Below are 17,567 nucleotides of genomic sequence, written 5' to 3'. Positions count from 1 at the left end.
CTGATCACAATTAAACCTCCTATGCTTGTATATGACAGATGTCATTTGAGTTTCAAAATGACCATATAAGTGGAGCTAATCTCCCCCAAAATACACTAATTACCAAACTAGAGCTTTTCCCACTACTGAGCAATGCATGGAAAAGCACTGTGTAAGAAAGAGAAACGATGTAATGCCTCTTTCCTAAGTGTTTTGCTCGTGTCACCTGCTCTTGGGAAACCTAAAGATGACAGGTGGCATTTCTAAGTGATAATTTTTGCAAGCACAGTACCAGCTTCATATATTGTCTCAATAAGCTAAAAGCTAAGGTTATTTTATAAAACCTCCAATACTCATATTGAGGATAAACTTGTCAACAATAATTGGGAGTCATTCTCTTATTTGGCTTTCCCAAAGGCCAGTTTTGTCCCTAGACGCAAATTGCATCAACCTTCCCAAAGTTGTCCCTTTTGGGTCATCCTATAGGGGAGTGCTCTTCTGCACAATTCTCAAATCCTAATGATAAAGCAGGCCAGTACTGTCAGTTATTTTAGATTTTCCAAGAAAACCCAAACAGGTTTTTAATGTATTTTTTGTGGCATTTCCAAATCCTAGTTCCTCTCCAGTCTCTGGAGTCCCCTCATGGTGAAATGGAAGCATCAAGGAATCTGGGTGGCTTCGAGTCCCCACAGCTACCGACTGAGCAACTTAGCTGATTCATCTTTGTTGACCACTGTTTCCCCATCTGAAAAATGTGGAATTCTCTCTTTCCATTTCTAACATTCTTTGCATTACATTGTTTGAAAAATTCGGATGACATTTAGAATGTGACTAATGTCGCAACACACTAGGCCACCCTCAAGAGAGGCCTGAACAGGTTTTGAGTAAAAACGGCAGTGAGGTGAGGCTGGTGAAAGAAGTAGCCACAGTCAACTCCCTCAGAACTAGTCCGGACTTCAACAAGCAGAGATGGGTGGGGCCGGGGAGAGCGGCGTTGACGACAGAAGACTACTTCCGGTTGTGGTGCGTATGACGTCAGGGCGAGTCGGACGGACCCAGCCACCGAGAAGCCAAGGAGGGAGGGCTCGCGAGAGTTCAGGGAGGCCGCCCCGAGATTCCGGCGAGGCCGCGGGTCCCACCTCCCGGGGGCGGGGCGAGGGCGGAGCGGGGAGAAGGGAGCGGACGGGCGCCCGGCCGGCTGCGGTCCGTGCGGAGGCTGAGCCGGCCGCGGGCGCGACCGGAGGCAGGTGAGTTCGCGGATGCGGCGCTCGGCTGGGGGTCCGGGCTCGCCGCGCCATCCCCAACTCTGCGAGCAGGAGGAGATCTTAGGTGTCTTTGGGTGTCCAGGGAAAGCGGGGCTAATTCCGGGACTGGAAATGCCTCCGGGGAACCTGCGGCGACGGCCTTGGCCCTCTTATTCCCCGGGGTGATACTGGCCCCGTGTGTCCGGAGAGGGAGCCTCGCGCCCGGGAAGGAATCTTTGTCCTTCTCTCTGCTCCTTTCTCCTTCCACACCCCAGCCCCAGAGCACCCCACTCCAGGTCTCCGCCTGGGCTTCATAAACAATAACAAATGTCGCGGATCCTCTCCGGGTAGCCCCAGCGCTCCCGTCCCGTGCCCTCCAGCCTATGTCACCCAGAGCCAGGATCCGAGGCATGGCTCTTCAATTGTGGGGGCTGTTTGTGTACCGTTCCTAAAAACTGATGCGTCAGATTGCCAAACATTTCTCAAGACAGACTCAGGAAAGCCTCCCAGCTCCCAGAAGCCACGGAGTGCTCAAAACCAGTCTTAGAATCTATCTTTACCATTGCACCCGTAGCCCTTCCTTTGAAAATCATTTTCTCCCACTCCTTTTTTCACCGTTAGTATCGAGGTCAAACGAGTGGTTATTTGATGTGGGAATAGAAAAGATTATAACCAATTGAATAGGGCACGTTTCACCTTTAAAAAGTTGCCAGGTTGACAGCAAAAGAACAAACTTTATTTTCAAAACCAGTGGCCTTTCCTTTTACTGGTGCTGCTTTTGTTTTGTGGAATAGCTTTTCGGGTTCTAAGTTTGGAGGAATGATATAAAAAGAAATGGAAGGTGGGGGGAGGGCTAGTAGCTCTGGAAGTAGTGGCTTGTCCAAAAGTAGGATGCTGTTGTTTCTCACTTGATAAAATGCAGAACCAACGCTCTTGCCTGTTTCACATAACTTGTGGTAAGTTTTGAGAGAGGCCACCTAATCGGAAATGGCCTGTTAGCTTATTTTACCGCTCAAATCTGAAAAAACAGCTTTAAGTGATTTAAGTGCTACCTCTTGATTGTAAGATGGGGATTGATGAGTGAGATCTTTTTTGGCGCTGGGGCTTGCATTTGACCGGTCTCTCTACTTTAAGGCAGGGTCTATTGTACTTAAGCCCCTTTTTGCTTCCTCAGTACAGATTCTTGAAAGTTCTTTGTCTCAGTCATCTGTGTATATAAGGTACTGTAAACCTCTTTGAATTTGGCCTTTCTCTCTGTGCCTCAGGATCTGTAAAACAATTAAGTTTATTATACTCTGTCCCCAGTGGCTGAGAGGTATTGTATGTGAATTAGCCACCCTTGTGACTATTTGAGGAGAGAGAAGTTAGTCTAAAATATTATATTAAATTATGATATTACATAATTTTATTGCATAAGTTCATCGAACTACTTACATCTGAAAAATCCTGATCTCAAAAGAGGTACAATGAATTAAAAAATGCTTTGGTTTGACCTCACTTAGCTTTATTTTCTCCCTGTTAAGATGGCTGATAATGTTTCCCATTTGGCTGGGATGTGTTTAGAATGAGAAGCAAAGTTGGGTGTAGTTTTTGTACTCTTTTCTGCCACTGGGAATGAAAAAATTAGACTTAGAAAACCCACATTAAATAGGAGCAGTTCTTCTCTAGCCATTTGCTCTTGAGTTTGTTTTAAAATAAATCAAAGAATAGAGACTAAGATGATTTGTGCCAACAAATAGATGTCCTTGTCAGTTTTTATGCTGCAAACTTGATTTCTAAAGGTAGGACACTATAAGAACAAAGGAAAAATTGGACTTTCTAAAAAATGATAACAAAGCAATGGACTCAGTTCAGCTCTTTGCATTCAGAAAAGTTCTGTTCTCTTAAATATAAGGAGAGCATCATTGTGTTAGTGAAATTGAATAATGCCCTTTCGAAAGTGCCTCCCCAGTGATCCAGGATAAGTTGGAGGCTTTTTTTGGTGTGTGTGACACTTTTTGTTAAGAGAGAAAGAGAGCACAAATCAGAGCCAGAAAGACTTGCATCTCAATGTATTGTTAAAATGCTTTTATTTTATGTAAATAGTGTAGGGTGAATCAAACAAGCATATTGTCATCTAGCATCCTTAGGATTACATTAAAATCAGCATATGGGCAAGTTATGATTAGGTTAGACTTGACATATGCAGAAATTATGCTACTGTATTTTTATATTAAAAGCACCATGGTCTTTTTGAATGAAATAATGAAAGCAAGCTTTTGAGACATAACTTTTTTTAAAAATTAAAAATATATCTTTGGTTAGTAGTTTAAAAACATGAAGCATATCCTCCTCTTATTCCCCCCAAAATTTTTAAGTCTTAAGAAAGTATTTAGCAAGGTATGACCAGTACTTAAGTGCACTGGTTGCATAAGCCTTCTGTCTCCAGGTAAAGGTTTGCTAATTGACAGGGTATTGTTCAGAATCTTTAGAGGGAAAGAAATCAAAGGCAGCAGTGAACAGTGTTTGCTGCTCTGTACTCTCGGACGAGCTGTGGTTGCTGTCTTCAAGGAGATGTGATCGATCCAGTGGGAGAGAAATGTACCTACCCAAATAAATACCGTAGAAAATGTGTTTTATGAGGAAGCCAAGGAGGGAGGGATTAAATGCTACTAGACCAATTAAGGAAGACTGAAATAGGAAAAGGCGTTTCTGTGGATGATTTAAGTGATCTAGTCATATGATAATGATGATAAGTAAATATATAATGCTGCTTCCACTTTCCTGGCTTTAATCCTCACAATAACTGTATGGTGTAGGTATTTTTATTTTTCCCGTTTTGCAGGTGAAGTAACTGTGGTACTAAGGTTAGATAGCTACTGAGTGGTAGGACCAGGATTCTGACCCAGGCATTCCGTCTTGTACCCTATGGCGTGCTTAACTGCAATCCATATTTTCTCTCTCATTCATGATGGTCTTCCTTAGGTCTGTAGTTTCAAAGACTTGACTTGGGAAGTACATTCTTCTGACATCTAAATTTTGCGGTCAGTTTTCTAGAAACAGTTCCAAAATAATGAACACCCAAGTAAATGAGTTATTTTTGACATGTTATTTTAATCCATTTTTGGAAGTTATTCGTGGTGCAAATTAAATATAACTATTGAGTGGGACTTTTTAATAATTTTGACTTATTACCTGTAAGTATTCATAAGGACTTAGAAGTGAGAAGTTATTCCATATTAACTCTTTTGCTTAATGGAACGTTTGAGTCATTGTATACTTTGTCCTGTAATTATTATTTTTTTAAAGACAGAGCCTCACTATCTTGCCCAGGCTGGACTTGAACTTCTGGGTTCAAATGCTCTTCTTGCCCCCTAAGTAACAGGCACTATAGGCCTGAGCCACTGTGCTTGGCTTTGTTCTGTAATTTTTTTTTTTTTTTTTTTTTAGACAGAGTCTTGGTCTTTTAGGCTGGAGTGCAGTAGTGTGATCATGGCTCATTGCAATCTCTGCCTCCCAGGCTCAAGCGATCCTCCCACCTCAGCCTCCTGAGTAGCTCAGACTACAGGTGTGCACAAGCATTCCCAACTGAGTTTTAAATTATTTGTAGAGACAGGGTTTCATTATGTTGCCCAGGCTGGTCTCAAACTCCTTGGCTCAAGTGATCCTGCTGCCTCGGCCTCCCAAATGTTGGGATTACAGGTGTGAGCCAACACTGGATAGTTTTGGGGTTATGAAGTTGAAATTTAGTTAATGATTGAATGTTAGTCTCAGCTCTTTTAGTTTATTTGCATGAATAACTATGCTTATAATGGCAGAAACAGGATGAATAGAGTATTGTACATGTATAAAATGAGAGAAGTTCCATCACTGATACTTTCTGTTGGGGCAACTTTGACAGTTCTTTGGGATTGTGAAATAAAAGGTGCTATAGAAGTGAGCAGTGTCTTGTGTAGGCCTACTCAGTACTGTAAATGTCCACCTGATTTTATTTATGAAGTTTCGGGAATAGTCCATATTTGTTGTTTAAGAATTGGAATCATAAATTCAATTGGATTTAAAGGTTAGAAAAAAAGTGTATCTAGGCAGGGAATACAGTAGGTGAGCAGTGGAAGAGGTATTGCCTACCTTTTCCTAACTGTCCAGCAGGATCCAGACTCTTCAGCTTCTTTGTCAGTGCCCGCAGTTGACCGTACTCATAGTTTAAGTACAGCTCCAGAGTTACAGTCTCTGTGAACGAATATAAGTATTCTCTACTTGACTCAATGGGGTAGGTTCTAGAAGACACCTGTACTAGGACAGTTGATGGTTGATGAGCTTAAAACCTAATGGGAAAAGTAGCAGAACTAAAGCCAAGATTTAAAGCATGTGTATTTGTGTAATTGAAATAAGACAAAGATGGCAAAACAAATTGTAAAAGTTTTTCTAAAACAGGCCTTAAATTAGTAGTGATGGTATATTATTTCCATTTACCATGCCCTGATTGGCAGATCTTTAGCCCATCACTTCATGGAGATACTTAGATGTCGACTTCGCTTTGTTATAAAAAGTTCACAAGTTTTTCTAAGTACAGGTGGTTTTGGAAGGTTGTCTTAGTAAAAAGGTGTGTGAGTTGTTCTATCAAAAGGAAACCAGTCATACTGTTACCTCCTTGCTAATACAAATTTTGGGGTCATCTTCTCCCACCAGGAATAGTCTGTATTGAAAATCCACAGAGGCAGGTAGCCTGCCTCTTAGATGAGCTCTGCACAGGTCTTAGGGAAGACCTTAACAGTTATAGGTCATGTGGTGACCTGATCATTCACTGTCGTATTGTACAAGTTCAAACAGGCTTGGAGCCTTGGCAGTTGTCTGTGGTTTGTAATGATAACACTTATGCTTAGCATTTATTTATTTATTTATTTATTTTTGAGACAGAGTTTCACTCTTGTTGCCAAGGCTGGAGTGCAGTGCACAATTTCGGCTCACTGCAGCCTCTACCTCCTGGGTTCAAGTGATTCTTCTGCCTCAGCCTCCCAAGTAGCTGGGATTACAGGCATGCGCCACCATGCCCAGCTAAGTTTTGTGTTTTTAGTAGAGATGAGGATTCACCATGTTGGTCAGGCTGGTCTCGAACTCCAGACCTCAGATCATCCACCCTCCTTGGCCTCCCAGAGTGCTGGGATTACAGGTGTGTGTCACTGCGCCTGGCCTATGCTTACCTTTTAAATTCTTAACAAGCTCCTTGCCTTCCCCTAAATTAACACCGAATCAGTTGGTAACTCAAATTGTTGATTCTCTGGCCATTTATACAGAAGGCTTCCTGTTTTCCTTGCCTTTTGCTGATTCTCATTGATTCCACAGGTACAGAATTTCTACGTTATAATATATGTTTCTGATCCTGTATGCACAGATAACATCCATTGTTTTCTTACCTCTTTGAGTTATTTACTATCTCTACAGCTGATTCAGGAGATTTTATTCCTCTTTTTCCTGATTCCTGGGACACTTTTACTGCTTTTGCAGTTCCTGAATAGGTTGGAGTTAATAATGTTTAACATCACAAATCAACCACAAATACAAGACACCCAGAATAAAGAACAAGATGGCAGAAACTAACATGCGAGCATGATAGCTAATACCATGTATTTTTGGCATTTGGGGTTGCTGTGCCTTTGCTGTAGAGTGTAGCTTTCGTTCTGTTATGAAAGTTTAAAAAATTGAGTTTGGGACAGAGAAGCCTCTGTCCACGTTAATAAGCGCTTTTCAGGGGCCTGGTTCTTCCATTACTATTCTGCTTTTATGAATACAGTTATTGCTGTTCTGCTTTTATGATCTGGAGATTTTGACTACATTTCTCTTGATTCCTCACCAATTCTAAAGTCACAGTAAGTAATCTGTACATTTAATATGAAGAAAACTTTGTGTAATTTATATTTCTTAAACTTTGTCTCCCAGTGGTAATATATAGATTTAGCTCTCCGAATATCATCTTCCCCTCTTAAATGTTCTTGATTCCTTTTTCTTCTGAATGTCACCCATTGGGGAACAAGTCTAATAATTTTGTCAATGCCAGTAACCACTTACCACTTACTATGCACCAGACATAGTGCTTAAGTACTTTGTATATATTATCTCATTGAATCCTTACAGCAATCCTGTGAGTTATTATCTCTACCTACAAATGAGGACACTGGAGCTCAGAGAGGTGAAGTGACTTGCCCAGGGTCACACAGGTAGATTGTAAGTGGTAGAGTTAGAAGTTGATTCTTCAAATCAGGTTTGCTTTCTCTTATATTGCATTATTTTACTACAAAAACTTCTCCTTTTCTCTTTAATTTACCTCCCTCTTCTAGTCCCACCCCACGTTTTCTTTCTTCTCTTTTCTCCCCTACTTTTTTGGTAATTTCCCCTTAGGAGTTATTTGCAGTTTTGTATGTCAGACATAAATTCTCTTGGGAAAAGATGCAGAAATAATTGTATTCTGATTTCTTATAGAGAGGGATTTGCTCTTAGCCCTTATTTTAAGAATAATACCAGGAGCCCTTTTATTTATATTACACTTTATAGTTTTATGAAGCATTTTTACACATTTCCTTACTTAAGCCTCATACCAGTCACGTGGTATAGGCAGTGAGGGTATGACTGTTACACTTATTTTCAGGTAGAGAGAGGAACTCAGTTTAAGTGACTTGTCTGAGATCTCAAAATAAGAGACAGAGCCTGAATTTAAACTTTCAACTCTAATATAAACACTTTGTTTAACACACTGGTCTTCCTTGTAGAGTAAAAGCTACTACAGGCAAATTGTTCACCAAGGGCTACAAAATTAGTTGATGAGACAAGGTTTTTGCCCTCAGTGATTACGGTGCTGAAATAAATGATATAATCAAATGTTCTGACTTCATTTAAGCCAATTAGGAGTGGGTAAATATCATTATAGCATGGCATTTTCTAAAGTTTTAAGCCTTGAGCTTTGTTTTGTTTTGTGAGAATTGAGAAGCTGGAATTTTAGTTCTGCATTTTAAATCAAGAAATGTTAAAGTCCTTAATTCTTAAGTTATTGTCTATCTCATTGTGTACTCAACTGCTTACATTCTAACTAAAACAATTATGATAAAGGAATAGGGTGAAGGGAGGACAGACATAAACAGTGAAATTAAGGAATTGGGAATCCTAGCAAGGGCTTGCTGAGGTATCTTACAGTAGCACTTTTGTAGAAAATTGAATATGATCCTTAAAAGAATGGATAAGCTGCAAGTACTGTTCACTTCTGGAAAGTGATAATATTTGAAAGCTCAGACAGCTTATTTAATGATCCATTTTTGACATGCTATCTTGTGCTAGTGTCTTGTTTTATTAAATTTTACTAGCAGTGTTCATTTTTACTTAGTTAAGCCTCTACCCACTGACCTGCTCCCATTGGGGAAACCCCACACCATTTGCCCCTTACGGCTCTTCTGTATTTGGCAGCTGAGGCTGGTTGCTCAGTTTATTGTAGTACTAGGGAGTTGCCCTTTATTGTGTTTTTTACAACAGCGATCCATTTCATTTGGACGTTTTCGGATCTGGTTGAGGATATTCTCCATATGTCAACTCTTATCTGGCCAAACAGAATAGACTTTTTCTATTTTTGTGGCTAGAGTGGAAAATTTTAGGACTGGATTGCATGTATATGACCCATTGATATTCTTAATACTGGCAAATCCTAGAGGAATTACAGACTCATAATATTTTAGTGAGGTTAATCATCATAATGCATTATTTATCAGCTATTTGCAGGGCACTGTGTTAGGTACCGTGGCAAACTAGAGACAAATAGATGTCTGGCCCTCCATTTAGAAAAGTTCAATCCAGTAAGACGTATAACGTATGGGTACAAATAACTGTAATTCAAACAGAAAGTGATAACGGAGGTACAGGGTACTGTGGGAGCAAAGGAAAGAGAGATTGCTTCCGGCTAGAGAGATTAGGAAAGCTTCCTATATGAAGTGAAATATGAATTGACCCTTTCAGAGTGAAGGACATGCCGGGCAGAGGGATTAGCGTAAATTGGGTGTATCTGTACAGCACCTGGTAAGTTCTGTTAATTATCTACTTCTCTTTCTGCCCCATTGGATTTGAACCCATTGAACTTAGAGAACTGATGTTTTCCAGCTTTTCATTCTCTACTTCATCACCTGCTCAACTTGGTACGTTTACTTAGAGTTGTAAGTGGCAGTAGTGTATATGGAGTGAATTCAAGGAAAGAGGGACCAGAAATGGGAAGACCAGTGAAGAGACAAATTTAAATAATCTAGGTGATAATAATGAAGTTCTAAACTAGGTGAGATTGGGAAGGAGAGACTTACATGGATGTGTCTCTCCTTTCTAGTGAAAGAACCTAGGGAGTTCTTTCACTGTGAATTGTACATAAAGTACACACCGTGTGCCAGGAGATACGGAAAGGGAAAGACACAGTGCTCCCTCAGAAGCCGGGCAGGTGACTGGAGAGCTACATTCACAGGGGTAGAAATAGCTGCAGTCAGGCATAGCAGCTGTCATGAAAGAGCAGTGAGAGGCACACCTAAGGGAGAGGGGCACCTACTTGGGATAATGAGAGAAGCTTTCCAAGGATGTGTGAGTGTTTGAGCGTAGACTTGAAGGATGAGGAGGAGTTTTTCAGGCCAAGAAGCCTTAGGCAGGTATTATCACATAGTGATACAAGACACGGAAGCATATTAGGGAGCCACAGGAACCGGCATTGTTGCCATGATGCTGGACAGGATCAATGAACTTTTTATTTGCTGTGTATTTATGTTTATCCAGCGTTAGCACTCTGAGCTTTTGTAAGAAAGTGTTTCTGTTGCCTCTGGTAGCCTATTGGAAGCACCTCTTCTGTGCTTCCCCCTCGCAACCTGGAGTGCAGTGCTGCTGATAAATCGTCCCTTGCTTCCATTTTGTGAAATTAAACAGAAAAAGTAAAGATACCATCAGCTAGAGAGAGAAAGGGAAAAGTAAATCCACTGAAATCCTTTTCTTTGTTGAGGCCTAGAACCACCAAGGTTGTTGTACAAACAGAATGCTGCATCAAAGCACAGCTTCGAGAGCACTTGACTTGAGGGAGGGGATTGTGGTGGGGACATGATTATTCACCTTTCCCGTAGGGTTTTATGGAACTTTAAAAAATTTCCCAAGACTGTAATACCTAATACTGAAGTCCTTTTATTTTAGTTCTAGCCTTGATTCTTTTCCTCTTCTCTACTCTAAGCCTTATTATTTTTAAAAAATAACACAGTTTAATAACTAACATGACCCTAAACTTCAGATGGTGTCAAACATCATCTCTGGTCTTCCTCTATCCTTGTTTGGTCATTCAGAGACCTGTACCTGCAAATCGTGATTATAAACTTTGTATGTAATCTACATTGGTTTGCTAGAGCTAAAAAGCACTACAGGTTTCTTTTTTACATAGATTTACTTTCTACAGTGGTTATTTTTTTTTCTGTCCTGTGAATTGGGCCACTGAAACAGAATATAAAGTCGTTTTCTAAGGACAACCAAAAAGTTAATGGTAGTCTCTAATTCAAATTATATCCATTGTATTTCTAGGCAAGGGGTGGGCAGCTGTGTTGGCTTTAGTGCCATTACTGGTAGTACTAAAAGATTATGGGCACTCTCAGGAGGAAAGTGAAAGGAACAGGAGGAGAAAAAGCAGGCTTGCGGGGTGGTGGGAGAGGCATAAAGAGCGGGCAGGAGAAAAAGTACATATGGCTAAAAGAGGTCAAGTATCTCTCACACCTGTTCCAGGTACCACTTAGTGGGACCAGTGCCGTATTTAAGGATTAAGTTGAACTCCCAGCAGTACTGTCTGAAAATACTCTGGTTGTATTTTTATGCCAAAAATGGCAGTTTGTTTTAATCAAACATTTCTGGATTTAATTTTTAAAATTGTGTATGGACCTGTGTCTCTCTATTTTTAGAATTGAGCAGAAAAGGAGACAGAAATCAGCATACTTTAAATAATCAGTGAAAATCATAGGCACATTTCTGAAATGTAGTTAAAGCTTTAAGATCTAAATCCATAGATTAGCCCCATTGTATAGCCCAATTCAGGCACAAGGTGGCAGACAGTAAAGGGATGAATAGCTGAGAACGTGTTTGAATTTATACTGTAGTAAAACTGCATTTTCATACTAACCAGGAGTGTAACTGGACCCACAGAAGGAAAAATAGGGTTAAGAAATTAGAGCCTGTGCTTTCCTGTTCAAGTAAACCAAGTACTCTCTCCCTTTCAGAAAACATTATCAAACAGCAAAAAATTTGTTTTTTAGAACTTACACAAAATATTGGACTGACAAAGCCAAAAACAAAAATACTTATGATTTTAGCTTTTCTGTAATAGTGGTGAAAAGTTATTTCTGATTGTAAGAAATACTGTATTGAATTGAAGTTTTTGATTGATTTTCAGAGTTGAAAGATGTGTTAGAGGTCATCTAGTCCAACTCCGTTGTGAATTCCCTGTACATCATCTCCAACAAGTGGATGTTTAGTCTTTGCCTAAATATTTAAGTTCCTTGCCTAAAGACAGGGAACTTAACAGAGATAGCTAACTTTCATTCCCTTAAATGGTTAATGTGCTCTTTTGTCCCCAGTCCTCTTCTCACTCCCTGCACTGTGAGTGTGGGTGATCTCATATGCTCTGATATCTTCAATAACTGCTCTGCAATGATGACTTCCAAACTGGTATATCTTGCTCAGGTCCCCCTCCTGAGCTTGAGACCCCACTGTCCATCTGTCTTACAGATATCGCCACCTTTGGTGTGTTCCATGGATAACTTGGATTCTGCTAGCCCAGAGCTGACTTTATCTTCTCCCTTCCCAGAACCATTCCTGTGCTCCTTAGCTTTCTCAGTGCATGGCGTTGTTCTCTATTTGGTTCTTAAGCTGTAAACCCAGAAATCACCCTTGACTCGTTCTTCTTGTTTATGACTGGTATCTAGTCATTTTTTAGGTCTTCCTTAACTACGTCTTGAATTCTGCCTTTGCTCCTCCTCCAGTGCCAGAATATTCATTCAGGTGCCCAATGATTGAACTAGCCATCTTTCCCTGCTACCAATCTTGCCTTCTTTTGGTCCATCTTCCATGTGGCTGCCTCAAGGACTGTCCTAAACTTGAATCTGATTATGTAACTTTCATCCTTAAAATTTCTGGTGACTCCCCATGGCTTCTTCCAGGCTCCTTAGTGTGACACATGAATTCCTTTTTAGTTTTCCAGCCTTACCTTCCATCACTCCCCTACTCATCTCTCGAACCACACTGAACCACTAGCTTTCTCGTACCTTTGGTCTCACACACGACTTTGTGGAATGCCCTTTCCTATATATTTTGGGTAATTCCTGTGCTTTCTTTGGTATTCTGCTTAGGCATCTCTTTCAGGGAGGCCTACCTTGACCTCTTACCTCCAGCAGGGTTAGGTGCCTCTCCTAGGTTTTCTGACAGTGTCTAGTATGTACTTCTTTCATGTTTTTTAAATATCCAAACTACAGTAAGAGGTAATAATGTTGGGCATTGACTATGTGTCAAAACTTATTGAGCATTTGCTATGTGCCAGGCATAGGACAGTGCTAACTGGAAAGTGTTTCCTTATGTAATTTTCAACTGGTTCTCATCACAGAATTAGAGATAGTTTTTTTTGTTTTTTTTTTTGTTTTTTTTGTTTTTTTGTTTTGTTTTGTTTTGTTTTGAGGCAGAGTCTTGCTCTGTCGCCCAGGCTGGAGTGCAGTGGCTGGATCTTAGCTTACTGCAAGCTCCGCCTCCTGGGTTTATGCCATTCTCCTGCCTCAGCCTCCTGAGTAGCTGGGACTACAGGCGCCTGCCACCATGCCCAGCTAGTTTTTTGTTTTTTTTTTTTTTTAGTAGAGACGGGGTTTCACCGTGTTAGCCATGATGGTCTCGATCTCCTGACCTTGTGATCCGCCCATCTCGGCCTCCCAAAGTGCTGGGATTACAGGCTTGAGCCACCACCGCACCCGGCCTCTAGAGATAATTTTATGTCACTGCAAGAGTAATGTTTGAAGATGGCTGTCTTACATCTTCTCTCTTTCAGGCTAAGTATCTTCATTGAATTTGTTCAAATATGGATTTCAGACCTTTTGCCTTCCTGGTCACTCCCATCCATGTGTTTTATTTAGTTTTCTCTCTTAAAGTATGTGGTTCCATTTTACATCAAATACAGTTGTCATAAAGAAACGTAGGGCTTCTTGGATGGGTAGAAGCTGGATATGGATTGTCATATTTAAGGTATAGACCTCACTTATTTAGGTCCTTAGCTGTGAACATTTTTCTGAACATTTTCCAGAAGTCATCAGAATTATGGGAATTTACTTATATTTAGCAAGCGATGGAGAGACTGACCTAAAACCAAGAATGCCAGTTAGTGAATGTATTAGTATAACTGTGAATGGAATGGAAGCTTATAGTTGGGTGAGCACACTCTCATCACTATAGGAGAATCTACAGGGGAAGCCAGCCCTTCTAATGAAATGGGTAATCTTAATGGGGAGTGTCACTAAGCCAGGATAACCCGATGGAGAGTCTTTATGAGGATGCAGCTGTCCAGCGCCGCTCTAGGGATATGGTCAGTGTGCTTTCACCTCAGACAGTGTTGGGGGCACATAGGGAAAGTCTTCCTTGTTAAACTCCTGCTCTCCCCACTACCCCAGATTAATATAACCCCCTTATGTCAACATAGTTGACAAGGTTTCAGCTTTCTTAATTCACATTCCAATCCTGCCTCCCAGAAACTACACCCTACTTTCTTTTGACCAGACTTGGGTATCCCCAGCCTTTTCAGTCACATATTTTCTTAGAATTACTGATGGTTATGGCTAAATTCCATCTCTCTATTTGATTCAGGCTGGTATTACTCCCAGAGGATGACTTAATTTTCAAATTATGAGGACATTTATTTTGCCCTTCGTATGACGACTATAGGGCATCACTAAGGATTGAATAACTTCTCCAGATATGAGCCAACTAGTGCAGTGTAGAGTATGGCATTCAGCTTCCTTGTGCATGACTTTATTTATATGTGTGTGCCAACTCAGCCTAAGATTAAGACTGGATAAATTTTAGAGGCAGCCATTTCACACTTTAATTTATGTCAAGCTTTTTTTTTCTTTGAAGTGGAGTCTTCTCTGTTGCCCAGGCTGGAGTGCAGTGGCACAATTTCAGCTCACTGCAACCTCTGCCTCCTGGGTTCACCTGGTTCTCCTGCTTCAGCCTCCTGCGTTGCTGGGATTACAGGTGTGCGTCATCACACCCAGCTAATTTTTACATTTTTGGTAGAGACGGGGTTTCACCATGTTAGCCAGACTGATCTCAAACTCCTGACCTCAAGTGATCCACCCACCTCTGCCTCCCAAAGTGTTGGGATTACAGGCATGAGCCACCATGCCCAGCCTATGTCATACTTTTATTTGACAAAATTCTTTAGTTCTTTTTTTTTTTAATGTAATTTTAAAAATATTTTAATAGAGACGGGATTTCACTATATTGCACAGGCTGGTCTTGAACTCCTGGGCTTAAGCAGTTCTCCTGCCTCTGCCTTCCAAGGTGCTGGGCTAGTTGCCTTTTTGTGTGTGTATTTTGAGACGGAGTCTCACTTTGTCACCCAGGCTAGAGTGCAGTGGCATGATCTCGGCTCACTGCAACTAACTTCCACCTCCCAGGTTCAAGTGATTCTCCTGTCTCAGCCTCCCAAGTAGCTGGGATTACAGGCACCTGCTTCCATGCCCAGCTAAGTTTTGTATTTTTAGTAGAGGTGGGGTTTCACCATGTTGGCTGGGCTGGTCTTGAACTCCTGACCTCAGGTGATCTATCTGCCCACCTCAGCCTCCCAAAGTGTTGGGATTACAGGTGTGAGCCCCGCGCCCGGCCTAGTTGCTTTTTTATGTATACAACAGTTTTCACAATTTATATTTAGCATTTGATTTTTTTTAACCCAAATATAATTCTTTACATTTTCTCTTTTAAATTTTATTTGTTAAAGTTAATATTCTGTTAAAATTGTTTTAGATCTGACTCTGTTCTCTTTTGTTTCATTATTCTCTCCAGGTTCTGGTCATCCCTACATTTTGAAAAGGATGTTGGGAAAAGTTTTGTCCAGATCATTGGTAACACTATTGCCCAAGCCCAGTGAATACTGCAGAACTTATTTATGAGCATTCTGAGTTTTGTTGTTTAGTTGGTTTTGTATACACGTTACTCAGCCCATCTCTCTTTTCGTCTCAGAAAGAATTGGAGAGTGGAGCTTGTTAAATGCCTTTCAGATAATCACATAGATTTGTCTTATAGCTTTGCCAACAAAAGAAATAAAGTTACTTGGCAAGACTTGTTCTTCCTGAACCTACCCTGATTCTCGGTGATCGCCCATCTTTGTCTATTCAGAAACTGTTTTATAATCTGTTCTAGGATTTTCTTCGGGCTGAATGATAAACACAGAGTTAATCTTTTGCCATGTTCATATTCTTTTGTTATGTTTGTGTTTTGTCCTCACTCTGAAAGATGGAGTACTTTGTCTCCTGTCTTAACCTCTTTGGTCTTCCTTACTTGTTAAAGAGTTATTGTAGCATTCAGCAAAATTCTCATGCAGGCTCACAGTACACAACTGGTCAAGTCAGATTTGCAGTGTGTTGGGGGCAGGTCTTTTATGGCCACTTCACGTGTCATGGGCATCAGTTCTTTCATCCCAACACGCCAGTTTTTGCTGTCGTTCTCCTAGACTAAGAAGAGAGGTAGGGCTTGAGTGATGGACACTGGACTGAAAGTTCTCTTTATAAAATAGGTGTCATACCTACCTCTCCAGGTGGAAATATGTAAAAGGTCTTTGTAAACTGTGAGGGGGTAGAATTTTTAAAAAGCAAAACAGAAGTGAAGAGTTTCTTTCCCTTTTTTTCTGTCCTGTCATGTATTAACTACACCATTTACTGTAACCAACATATTCAGCCTTTTGTGTATACCAGGCCTTTTGTAAACTTTCTCTTCCAGATATAAATTCAAAAGTCCCTTTTGTAGCCCTTAATGATTTTCTTAAGTTCAGCTCATTGTGGACATTTTACTTCCTGATACCATCCTGTGTTTCTTTTCTAGGCATCCATGTTATGTGTCCCTCCTTTCTTTTTCTGTGTCTTTGAAAATCTGAGTTCATTGAAGAGCTCTTTGTGCAACCAGTCTTTTCAGAATCTTCCCATTTTCTGTCATTAATATCCTTTGCAGTTTATAGCCAGAACTCTGTTTCTTATACCAATTTTTAATCTTTTGGTTGTGACTAGAAGAAAGGATAGGAGCAATACTGGTTTTATGTCAGTCTCTGCATCACTTGTTTGGTTATACAAGTCCCCCACCACCATCACCACCATGTTTTTCTGACTCATTCTCTTTTTTTGTCTCTTTTTTTTATCTTTCTTTTCTAGATTCTTCTTGTGATATAACTTTAAGAGTTATTCTAAAGCTCACAAGTTTCAGTCTGGTATTTTATCAGATCATGTGTAGATATAGAACATTTCCCTTGTTATTCTTTTAAATTCATTTTCAATTTATAATTTACTTCCAACAGAACTTAAAATGACACTGTCTTCAGGACAATCATCATGTGTACCTTCTTTTGTATTTTTCTCTTAACACCTAGTCAAATATAGGTAATTTATATAAGAGAGCATTTAGTGAAAGGGAGCCTAATAAGTGCGAATTCTTACGGGGATCCTTCAGGAGCAATCCAGAGTCCTTACTGTCTTTGCAGGGTTTTACATGTTCTTGCCCCTGTCACCTCTCTGAACTCTTGCTTACCACTCACCCTCACTCTGTCTGTGCCATACTGAACTCCTTGCTATTTCTTACACCATACCTCTGCTTCAGGGCCTTTGCACTTACTGTACACGCTGTGTGGTACCCTCCTTCCTCCAGATTTCTAAATCATTCTTTTTCATCTCATTCAAACCTCCTTCTCAATGAAACTTCTTCTGATGACCTCATTTAAAATTTTAATGCCTCTCCCAGCCCCTACACTTTCTATCCATCCCCTTACCCCACTGGAATATAAGATCTGTAAGGGCTAGTATTTTGTGTCACTTGTATTTTTGTAAGGTGCCAGGAACAGTATCTGACACATAGTGGATGCTCAGTAAATATTTGTTGAATTAATTAATCAAGGCCAGTTTAACTAGACTTCTGTTCTTGAGAGCTTCCTAAAGCAGATGACTCATCTTTCTTTTTTGAGTCTCAGGCAGGATTTACTTTTCTCTTCTCTGAACATTTTGTAATTTTTGTTGCCTAATTGTGTCCCATGTTTCCATTCCCAGCTATTGTAACAAACTTGAAAATTCCATGGTAAATTGAACTCCCATT

General features: G+C 40.4%; 1 protein-coding gene across 2 annotated transcripts in view; it reads left to right on the top strand.

Annotated features, from left to right (window-relative positions):
* The first annotated feature begins 1,043 nt into the window (after positions 1-1,043).
* Positions 1,044-17,567, top strand: part of STK38L (serine/threonine kinase 38 like) — a 78,693-nt gene continuing 62,169 nt past the window's right edge. Inside the window, exon 1 of one of the 2 annotated variants that reach the window (XM_033222598.1) lies at positions 1,044-1,226. The gene's annotated coding sequence lies outside the window, so the exon portion shown is untranslated. The remainder of the gene's footprint in view (positions 1,227-17,567) is intronic. The other variant, XM_033222597.1, reaches the window with a different exon arrangement.

This window comes from Trachypithecus francoisi, unplaced genomic scaffold, assembly GCF_009764315.1.
Source record: "Trachypithecus francoisi isolate TF-2019V2 unplaced genomic scaffold, Tfra_2.0 Lachesis_group11, whole genome shotgun sequence".
NCBI lineage: Eukaryota > Metazoa > Chordata > Mammalia > Primates > Cercopithecidae > Trachypithecus > Trachypithecus francoisi.
Note: the sequence above shows the minus strand (reverse complement) of the source record. Positions and strands in the feature narration are given on the sequence as shown.